The sequence below is a fragment of the Elephas maximus genome, chromosome 22, assembly GCF_024166365.1.
Source record: "Elephas maximus indicus isolate mEleMax1 chromosome 22, mEleMax1 primary haplotype, whole genome shotgun sequence".
Taxonomy (NCBI): Eukaryota; Metazoa; Chordata; class Mammalia; order Proboscidea; family Elephantidae; genus Elephas; species Elephas maximus.
This window is the reverse complement of record NC_064840.1, coordinates 49,224,414-49,235,012: the sequence shown is the minus strand read 5'-3', so window position 1 is coordinate 49,235,012 and position 10,599 is coordinate 49,224,414. Positions and strand designations below refer to the sequence as shown.

Sequence of the window (10,599 nt, the reverse complement as noted above, 5' to 3'; positions counted from 1 at the left end):
CATTGCTAGAAAGGCCACACCCAAAAGTAATTAATCCACCACAGACCAACCCCTGGCTTTTTTGCAATGTTTTTTTTCATATTTGGAGGATAATTTCTCCCTCCCAATTATTTTACCCGTCCAAAACTGTCATTAATAATTAGTCCTTCAACAGAGCAAAGAATCCAAAAGGTAAGCTGAGTTTACTCAGGTATCAGACATTCAGGCCTGTGGTGGGTTTCCATCTGGTCTGGTCAGGTTCTCCAAAAGTCATATCATCTTCCCCCCTTCTATCCTCTGACGAAATTCAACTGAGGGAATATTATTCCCCTGCTCTGAGTCTCTCAGAAACCCTGGTGGCACAGTGGTTTAAAGCTACTCTGCCATCCTGAGGCCCAGGTGAGTGAGCAGGCCCTTGTTGTCCAGAACCCCCTGCTTGTACAACTGCTCAATGGCCGTAATCAAGGGTTTCAGTGGTGGGGCATCCATGAAGTCAAAGGACAGGAGGTCATTGATGCCCATGGCCTTGAGAGAAGCACTGTGCTTGCTAAGTTGGTTCTCTGGATCTCTGGCGCATTGTTGGTCAACATTTCATCTCGGTGGGCATGTTCTGTGTACAGCCTGTAGCACTTCTCTGGGCCTGTTCTCCCAGCTCTGCCTGCTCTTTGCTTCACCTGAGCCTGAAAAACAGGAGCCATCATGAGCTGGTCAATCCCTGTCTTGAAATTGTACACATTGATAGCGTTGTCTCCGAGATGTTCGTGGCAATCATGACCTTTCTGCTGCCAAGTGGAACAGGGTCAAAGATTCGGGTCTGCATCTCACTGGGAAGGGTGGAATACACTGGGAGAATAACTAGCTCTGGAACATCAGGTCCCAGGGATTTCACTCGCTTATACAGGATCTCACAAGCAGTGTCGATCTCCTTTTGACCTGTCAGGAAGACCAAGATATCATCTGGTGGCTCTGTTAAGTTAATCTGCATGACAGTGATCAAGCTGGCACCCAGATAAACTGTCTCAAGTTCCTCTGTGTACAGTATTTTCACCAGTTTCAACCTGGGATGGGGAACATAGGAGCTTCATAAAAGCACTGAAAAAACTTCACTGCATCCAAGGTGGCTGAGGTGATAACTAGCTTCATGTCGTGCAGTTTTTGAACCATCTTTTTCAACAACTCAAAGAGCAAGTCAGTGTCAGCTGTTCTCTCATGCACCCTGTCCAACATGATGATCACATGCTTAGTAAAAAAAAAGTAAGGTCAGGGTTAATCAGGCACTCTCTGAGCAACATCCCATCCATCATGTACTTGATGACTGTTTCAGGGCTGGTGCAGTCTTCAAATTGAATGTGTAGCCCACCTGTTGGACTAAGCAACAACCAAACTCCTCTGACACTCTTTTGGTCACTGACCTGGCTGCCACTCTTCTGGTTGGGTATATCCAATTTTGCCCCCGGATGTGTAGCTCACCTCTGCCAGGTACTGGGTCATCTGCTTCATCTTCCCAGATCCTGTCTCTTCAAAAACAATCAGGATCTGATTGCCATGGGCAGACTGGACCAGCTGCTCTTTGAGTTTATAGATGGGCAGGCTCTCCCTCTGCTCCAGGATTGACATCTGGGTCTTTTTCCCATAAGATGCTTTTTTTGCCCCCAAAGGCATGTTTCTTCCACTCAGGAACATCATTGGACATCATCCCAATACCCCTCATGTTGGCAGCAATCTGCCTGCCTTCTGCATCAGGCAGAGGATCAACCCAGAATTTGTTGAGTACCATGGGAATAAAATCCATCTCAGCTTTCCATTCCGTCTGCCGACTTTCTTTAACTATGGCACTCTGCATCTTGGCTGCTTGCGAGAGGGAACCATCTAGGTTTTTAGTGATTTTAATGGGGCTCATGTTCATGCTTTGCTTGGTGTGCCCTCTCAGGAATGGAGGCTCTTTCTCAACCAGTTCTATCTCAAGGTTATCATCTTCCTCATCAACCACCTTAGGGAGAATGCTGGTATTTTCATCAGAGCCTGGAAAGTCTTCTTTAACAAGGACGCTGGCAGAAATCATCTGTTTAATGTCCCACTTTTCAGAATCAGAGATGTGGGTGAGGTGTTGTGCTCCCAGTCACCCTCTAATTCAGGGTCACTAACAAGGGAAAGGTGAGTGGATCTGTCAGGATTCCACACTGAGGTCTTCTTACTGCTGTCCCCAACTAGATTTTGCCATCCATATGGGTTCAGATCTTCTCCAGTCTCTTGATTTATATCCTTCATGCTCAGGCTGATCTTGGTCCTGGTGAAAGACAGCACTTTGACCTTGACCCTCTGGCTTTTGCTTACCACATTAGCCACATTGGCCACACTGCCTTCCTGCCGGACCTGAGAAATGTACAACAGCCTTCCCACGGCTTCTGTAGTCCCTCCAGCTGCATGAAGCACCCGAACTGCTGATAGCTTTGCCATTGTAAACATTCTTAATGCCGGGCTTCTTGGGGGGAGGGTGGTCCACATGCTTATTGTGCCATCTGTGCAGATTCCTCTCCCCATACCTGTCCTGGTCCTTGTGGTCTTTGTGGGGAACTCTGACTTTTGCTCCTGAACTGATATCTATTCCTATTCCGGTTCAGTAATGTGATGGAGAATGGAACCAGTGTCTCCACTTATGGCCTCTATCTTGGTCTGGCTCTTGCTTTCAGTTTCTGTCTCAGCTCCACTTCTTCTTCTTTGTCCTGTCCCAGTGCTCAGTGTCTCTCTGCTTTTCCTGGCCTGCTGCCCTGGGCATTAAGGCTTCCAGTTCTTTCAGGACATCCACAGCAACTTCCACATCATCCTCACCCCACATCTTCCCAATGGGAGGGTCGTCTGTTTAGCAAAGGAGTGGGAAGAGTTCTTCAGCTTTTCTTTTTCAGTTTCGGATTTAACAACTGGATCTTTGCTAGTAGAAGGCTTTGCTGGAGGCCCCATGGTTCATATGAGATGCAGCAGTTATTAATAAAAGGATCTGCAAATTCTGCACCATGTTTAACCACAGAAGCCTTAGAAGTATCAAAGGTGGTATTGTTCTCAGCAAGACTGACCACAAATTCAGCCAGATCTTCATCGTTGATTCCCAAATGATTGTCCAGCTCAGTGCAAACCTTCAACACCAAACATAAATACTTCAGTCTGCAGAGTTCTTCCACAGGGCCTGCCTTCATCCTGGTTAAGGCTCCCGCCATAGCCACAGCCTCTCTACCACTTTACGACCTGCCCTCCGAAGTACTCCACTTCCAATTCTCAGATAGATGGATATTGAGAACACTCTGTGATGCGGCTTGCAGGACCTGTGAAGAAAGGTCAGGCACTCTGAAGGATGTTGTCTCGCCAGCCTTTTATGTTGTTTCAAGTCACGTGATTGCACTTGCTCTCAAATCCAATCAGTCCGATCCAATCACGTTCAATTAATCCAATAAATTTAACCCAACCTCAAGTGATCTAATCAAAAAACTCAGTCCAATCTCATGTAATGCATTCAATCTAATCCAATCACATTTACCTAATCCAATTAATTTAATACAATCACAATTATCTAATTTGTTAATTTGTTGTTTAAGATTTCTGGTAAAGAAAAAATGAGGAAAGAAGCAGGGTGGTAGAGGACATAAGCCACCTCTGCCTCACAGCCATCGAGCTCCGTGTTCAGATACCTACAGGCACAAGAGCCAGCCCACCGGCCCCAGGCAAGCAGTTCAAGAGGAAGCAGCTGAGGTATATATAGGCAGTCAGTAGCCCAGAGCCCTGAATACATCCAGGATTCAAGTCGTTCTCGGTATTCTACAGAAATTAGGAACATTCTCCCCATTCCTACTTATAGTTTCACAACAGAGAGACAAACAACCCAGTCTGTAAAAGACCTGGAAGACTCATATGATCATCTCCATAGATGCAGAAAAGGTATTTGGCAAAATTCAACACCGTTTCCTGATTTAATTAAAAAACAAAACAAGACCACTCACTGAGATAGGAAAGGAAGGGAAATATGAAAAATTTTAAAAGGATTAAAGACAGTTTATGAGAAGCCCACAGCCAACATCAGACTGAATGCAAAAGTCAGAGCTTTTTCATGAAGGAAAGCAACAAGACTGGGATGCTGCCCACTCTCACCACTGCTAGTCAACATGTTCTGGAAGTCCTAGCCAGAGCTATTAGGCAAGCTAGGGAGAAATTATGACAATAGATAGATAACAAATTAATTAGTAAGATAGATACATAGATAGATGTATGATAGACAGATAGAGAGATGGACAGATAGGGAGAGGATAGATAGGATAATAAAAGATAAAATACAATTTAAAAAAGAGTGAATCCCCTGCGGGATGGAGGAAGTACACCGATCCCTTTTCACAGGCATGTTCCTATATGTAGAATGAGCAGGCAGAAATGAGAATGAAGGAAATATGACCACTGACCGGGGCATGTAAAAGAAAGTGTGATGTAAAAGAAAGTACCTAGGAAGAACTATCACTGAGGTGAAATACTCGTACACAGAAAACTCCAGACCATGACTTAAAGAGGTAAATAAGCTAGGCCAAAGAAGAATTGATGCCTTGGAATTATGATCTTGGTGAGGACTATTAAATATACCATGGACTACTAGAAGAATGAACAGACCTGTCTTGGAAGAGGTTCAGCCACAAAGCTCCCTGGAAGCGAGGATAGTGAGACGTCATCTCACATATTTTGAACCTGTTATCAGAAGGGACCAGTCCATAGAGAAGGACATCATGCTTGTAAAGTAGAGGGTCAGCAAAAAAAAAGGAAGACCTTCGCTGAGATGGATTGACACAGTGGCTGCAACAATAGGCTCAAGCATGGCTATGATTGTGAGTATGGTGCATGTCATGGACTGAACTATGCCTCCCCAAAAAAGTGTGTATCAGTTTGGCTGGGCCCTGATTCCCAGTATTGTGTGGCTGTCCTCCATTTTGTGATTGTAATTTTATGTTAAAGAGGATTAGGGTGGGATTGTAACACCACCCTTACCCAGTCACATCCCTGATCCAATGTAAAAGAAGTTTCCCTGGAGTGTGGCCTACACCACCTTTTGTCTCTCAAGAAATAAAAAGGAAAGGGAAGTGAGCAGAAAGGGAGGGTCTCATACCACAAAGAAAGTAGTGTTGGGAGCAGAGCAAGTCATTTGGACTCAGGATCCCTGTGTGGAGAAGCTCCAGGTCCGGCGGAAGATTGATGAGAAGGCCAACAGAGAGAGAAAGCTTTCCCCTAGAGCTGATGCCCTGAATTTGAACTTTTAGCCTACTGTACTGTGAAGAAATAAATTTATCTTTGTTAAAGCCATCCAGTGGTGGTATTTCTGTTATAGCAGCAGTAGATGACTAAGACTGTGCAGGACCAGGCAGTGTTTTGTTCCATTGTACATATACGGTCACTATGAGTCAGAACTGACTCAAAGGCACCTTACAACAACAATGTATTAATACTGGTTCCTTAATTGTAACAATGTACCATACTAATGTAAAATGTTAATTGAATTGTAGGGGAAATTGGGTGCAGGAATATGAGAACTCTCTGTCTTATCCTTTCAATTTTTCAGCAAATCTAAAATTGTACTAAAAACTAAAGTCTATTAAAAAAAAAAAACAGGGGAAATAGAACTTTGAAGAGCCCTAAAAGCTAATGTAGTAGGCAGGATATTCAGATGACCTTCATGACATTTCCCTTTGTGTTACTCCTATGATTATGTAATATTATATGATTACAAAAGGAAGATTATCCAGGTGGCTCAAATCTAATCACATAAGCCCTTTAAAAACACAGTCCCCCCTATGATGGCTACTATCAAAAAAAAATAATAAAGAGCAAGTGTTGGTGAGGATTTGGAGAAATTGCTGGTGGGATTGCAAAATAGTGCAGTCACTGTGGAGAACAGTTTTGCAGTTTCTCAAAAAGTTAAATGTAGGCTTATACCATATGACTCAGCAATTCCACTTCTAGATATAGTCTCAAAAGATTTGAAAGTAGGGACTCAAGCAGATATTTATACGCCAATATTCATTATAGTACTATTCACAATAATCAAAAGATAGAAATTACCCAAATGAATGGGTAAACAAAATGTGATTGTATACATATAAAGGAATATTATTGTTGTTAGGTGCCATCTAGTCAGTTCTGACTCATAACGACCCTATGTACAACAGAAGGAAACACTGACAAGTCCTGCACCATAATCACAGTCTTTGTTATGCTTGAGCCTATTGTTGTAACCACTATGTCAATTCATCTCCTTGAGGGTCTTCCTCTTTTTCACTGACCCACTACTTTACCAAGCACATGATGTCCTTCTCCAGGGATGGATCTCTCCTGATAACATGTCCAAAGTATGTGAGACAAGGTTTCACCATCCTTGCTTCTAAGGAATATTCTGGCTGTACTTCTTCCAAGACAGATTTGCTCATTCTTTTGGCAGTCCATGGTATATTCAATATTCTTCACCAACACCACAATTCAAAGAGGCCAATTCTTCTTCTGTCTTCCTTATTCATTACTTAGCTTTCACATGCATATGAGGCGATTGAAAATACTGTGGCTTGGGTCAGGTGCACCTTAGTCTTAACACTTTAAACAGCTCTTTTGCAGGAGATTTCCCCAGTGCAATACATCATTTGATTTCTTGACTGCTGCTTCCACGGGTGTTGATTGTGGATCCAAGTAAAATGAAATCCTTGACAACTTCAGTCTTTTCTCTGTTTATCATGATGTTGCTTATTGGTCCAATTTTGAGGATTTTTGTTTTCTTTATGTTGAGATGTAGTTCATACCAAAGGCTGTAGTTTTTGATCTTTGTCAAAAAGTGCTTCAAGCCCTCTTCACTTTCAGGAAGCAAGGTTGTGTCATCTGCATATTGAAGGTTGTTAATGAGCCTTCCTCCAATCCTGATGCCCTGTTTTTCTTCATGTAGTCCAGCTTCCTGGATTATTTACTCAGCATACAGATTGAATAAGTATAGCAAAGGAATACAACCCTGACATACACCTTTCCTGATTTTAAACTATGCAGTATCACCTTGTTCTGTTCAAAATGACTGCCTGTTGGTCTAGGTACAGGTTCCTCATAGGCACAGTTAAGTGTTCTGGAATTCCCATTCTTTGCAATGTTATTGACAATTTGTTATGATCCACACAGTCGAGTGCCTTTGCATAGCCAATAAAAGACAGGTAAACATCTTTCTTGTATTCTCTGCTTTTATCCAGGATCTATTGGGCATCAGCAATGATACTCCTTGTCCCATGTCCTCTTCTGAATTTGGCTTGAATTTCCGGCAATTCTCTGTCGATATACTGCTGCAACCGCTTTTGAATAATCTTCACCAAAATTTACTTGCAAGTGATATTAATGATATTGTTTGATAATTTCTGTATTTGGTTGGATCACCTTTCTTTGGAATAGGCATAAATATGGATCTCTTCCAGTCAGTTGGCCAGGTTGCTGTCTTCCAGATTTCTTGGCATCGAAGAATGAGCACTTTTCATTGCAATACTTTTTTTCAACAACATAAACAGTGACTATACTTGTGAACCTCACCAGATGGAATACACAGGAATCAAATTGACTACATCTGATGAAAAAAGGCAACGGAAATGCTCAATGTCATCAGTCAGAACAAGGCCAGGGGTTGACTGCAGAACAGATCATGAATTGTTCATATGCAAGCTCAAGTTGAAGCGGAAGAAAATTAGAACAAGCCCACAAGAGCCAAAGTACAACCTTGAGTATATCCCATCTGAACTTAGAGACCATCTGAAGAATAGATTTGATGCACTGAACACTAATGCCGGAAGACAAGCTGAGTTGTGGAAGGACATCATACGTGAAGCAAGAGGTCATTATAAAGACAGGAAAGAAAGAAAAGGCCAAAATGGCTGTCAGAAGAGACTCTGAAACTTGCTCTTGAACATCGAATAGCTAAAGCAAACGGAAGAAATGATTACTTAAAAGAGCCGAACAGAAGATTTCAAAGGGTGGCTCGAGAAGACAAAGTAACATATATAATGACATGTGCAAAGACCTGGAGTTAGAAAACCAAAAGGGAAGAATATGTTTGGTATTTCTCCAGCTGAAAGAACTCAAGAAAAAATTCAACTGTTGAGTTGTAGTAGTGAAGGATTCTGTGGTCAAAATACTGAACATGCAGGAAGCATCAAAAGAAGATGGAAGGAATACATAGAGTCACTGTACCAAAAAGAATTGAGTGACGTTCAACCATATCAGGAGGTAGCATATGATCAAGAACTGATGGCACTGAAGAAAGAAGTCCAAGCTGCATTGAAGAAGTTGGCAAAAAAAAATTTTTAAAAAGGCTCCAGGAATTAATGGAATACCAATTGAGATGTTTCAGCAAAGGGATGCAGCCCTAGAAGTGCCCACTTGTCTATTCCAAGAAATTTGGAAGACAGAATGAAATATTATTTGACCATAAAAGGAATGAAGTTGTAATACATGCTAGAGGTGTATATGCCTTGAAAACATGCTGAGTGAAATAGGCCAGACAACAAAATGACAAACATCATAGGTGCCCCGTTATATGATATATTTAAAATAGGCAAATGCATAGAGCCAGAAAGTAGATTAGTGGTTACCAGAGGCTAGGGAGATGGGGGTGGGAATGGAGACTTAAGCTTAATTGGTACAAAACTTCTGTTTGGGTGATGAAAAAGTTTTGGAAACGAATGGTTGTGATCGTTGTCCAAAATTTTTTTTAAATATGAAAAGAGAAAACCTACAGTTTTCTCTGTCTTCCAGCAGAAAGGAAGTCAGAGATATTAGAAGCACAATATGTATTTGATGTGTCATTGCTGACTTGAAGACGGAGAAAGCCACATGAGAAAGAATGCAGACAGATCCCAGACAACAGCCTGCAAGGAAACAGGGGCCTCAGGCCTACAGCTCCAAGGAGTTGGATTATGCCAACAGCCTAAATGGGCTTGGAAGTGGATTCTGCCTCATAGCCTCCAGATAAGAGCACTGTGTGGCAGACAGCTTGATTTCAGCCTTGGGAGACCCTAAGCAGGAAACCCAGACAAGCCTGCCCTGACCTCTGACCTATAGAATTGTAAACTAATACATGGGTATTATCTTAAGCCTTTAACTTTGTGGTGATTTGCTATGATGCAATTGAATACTAATACACTGAAATCCAAAGCCAGAATATTGGGATGGATTTTTTTTTTTTTTTTTATAGCTATAAGGAAGCCCAGGAGGCACACTACGACTCTTAACCAAAAGGTCAGCCGTTCAAATCCACCAGCTGCTCCTTGGAAAGCCTATGGGACAGTTTTATTCTGTCCCTCAGGGTTACAGTGAGTCAGAATCGACTTGATGGCAACAGGTTTATAGCTAAAAGGGAAGTGAAATTGTCTTGATACAAATCTAATCAGGTGTCACCTTAAAATAAATAATCTCACAGAAAAGACATGAGAAAAAAAGGAAAGGAAAAACTTTAAGCTTCCTTTATACTTAAACTGATTCAGCTATCCAGAACCTACCATCCATAGATTTTGTAGATCTAAATAACTATTGCTTATTCCAAAAAAAAAAAAAAAGTAACAATTAACCGTGTATATGTGTTTTAATAGTAGACAAAGAATTCTTAGGAATTAGATGTCTAGGAATTTACTAAATTCCCACACTCCTAATCCCTAAAAATTCTTATCTGGTTCTGGAAGAGGAGAGAAATAGTTACTTTAAACTTGTTGGAAACTGTATGTAACAAGTATGATTAAAACTTCAAGATACAAACAGAATGTCAAAACACCATCTGTAGCTTTGACATTAAGAACAAAAAAGGGAAACTATAAATCTAATAGAAAATATGAAAGTAGAAGGAAAATGAATCAAAGAAAGGCATAGTAAACAGAAAACCAAAATTAGAGGATAGAAAAAAGTCCTATATGTCAGTAATTTTTATAAATATATCAAACCCATTGACATAGAGTCAATTCTGAGTCATAACAATTCTATAGGCTGGAGGAGGGCTGCCTCAAATGATTTTCAAGACTGTAATCTTTACAGTAAGGAGTTATGGTAGTACAGTGGTTAAAGTGCTCAGCTGTTAACTGAAAGATTGGCTGTTCAAATATACCAGCTGCTCTTCTGGAGAAAGATGTGGCACGCTGCTTCCATAAAAATTAAAACCTAAAACGCAATGCCGTGGAGTCAATTCCGACTCATAGCAATCCTATAGGACAGGATTCCAAGGCTGTAAATCTTTACAGAACCAGCCTGCCACATCTTTCTCCCTGCAGTGGCTGGTGGGTTTGAACCACTGACTCTTAGCAACCAAGTGCTTAACCACTGTTCCACCAAGGCTGTTTTTCTACACAAATGCACAGGTTCAATTATCCTATTAAAAACAAACTAACTCATTGTATGGGAAAGCAAAGTTGTGGTCTATGTTGCTTACAAAAGGAACAAAACAACCGTAAGTTTAATAATAATGGGATGAAAAAAGACTTAGCAAGCACATCAAGCCAAAAGAAAGCTGAAAGACAATATTTTTAACAGAAAAATTCCAATTTAATGCAAATATAAATGTTTATAACAAACGGAAGTCACCATTAATGACAAAAA

General features: G+C 41.2%; 1 pseudogene; it reads right to left on the bottom strand.

Annotated features, from left to right (window-relative positions):
* Positions 1-354: 354 nt before the first annotated feature.
* Positions 355-3,194, bottom strand: LOC126065877 (ATP-dependent RNA helicase DHX8-like; annotated as a pseudogene).
* Between the last annotated feature and the right edge of the window lie 7,405 nt (positions 3,195-10,599).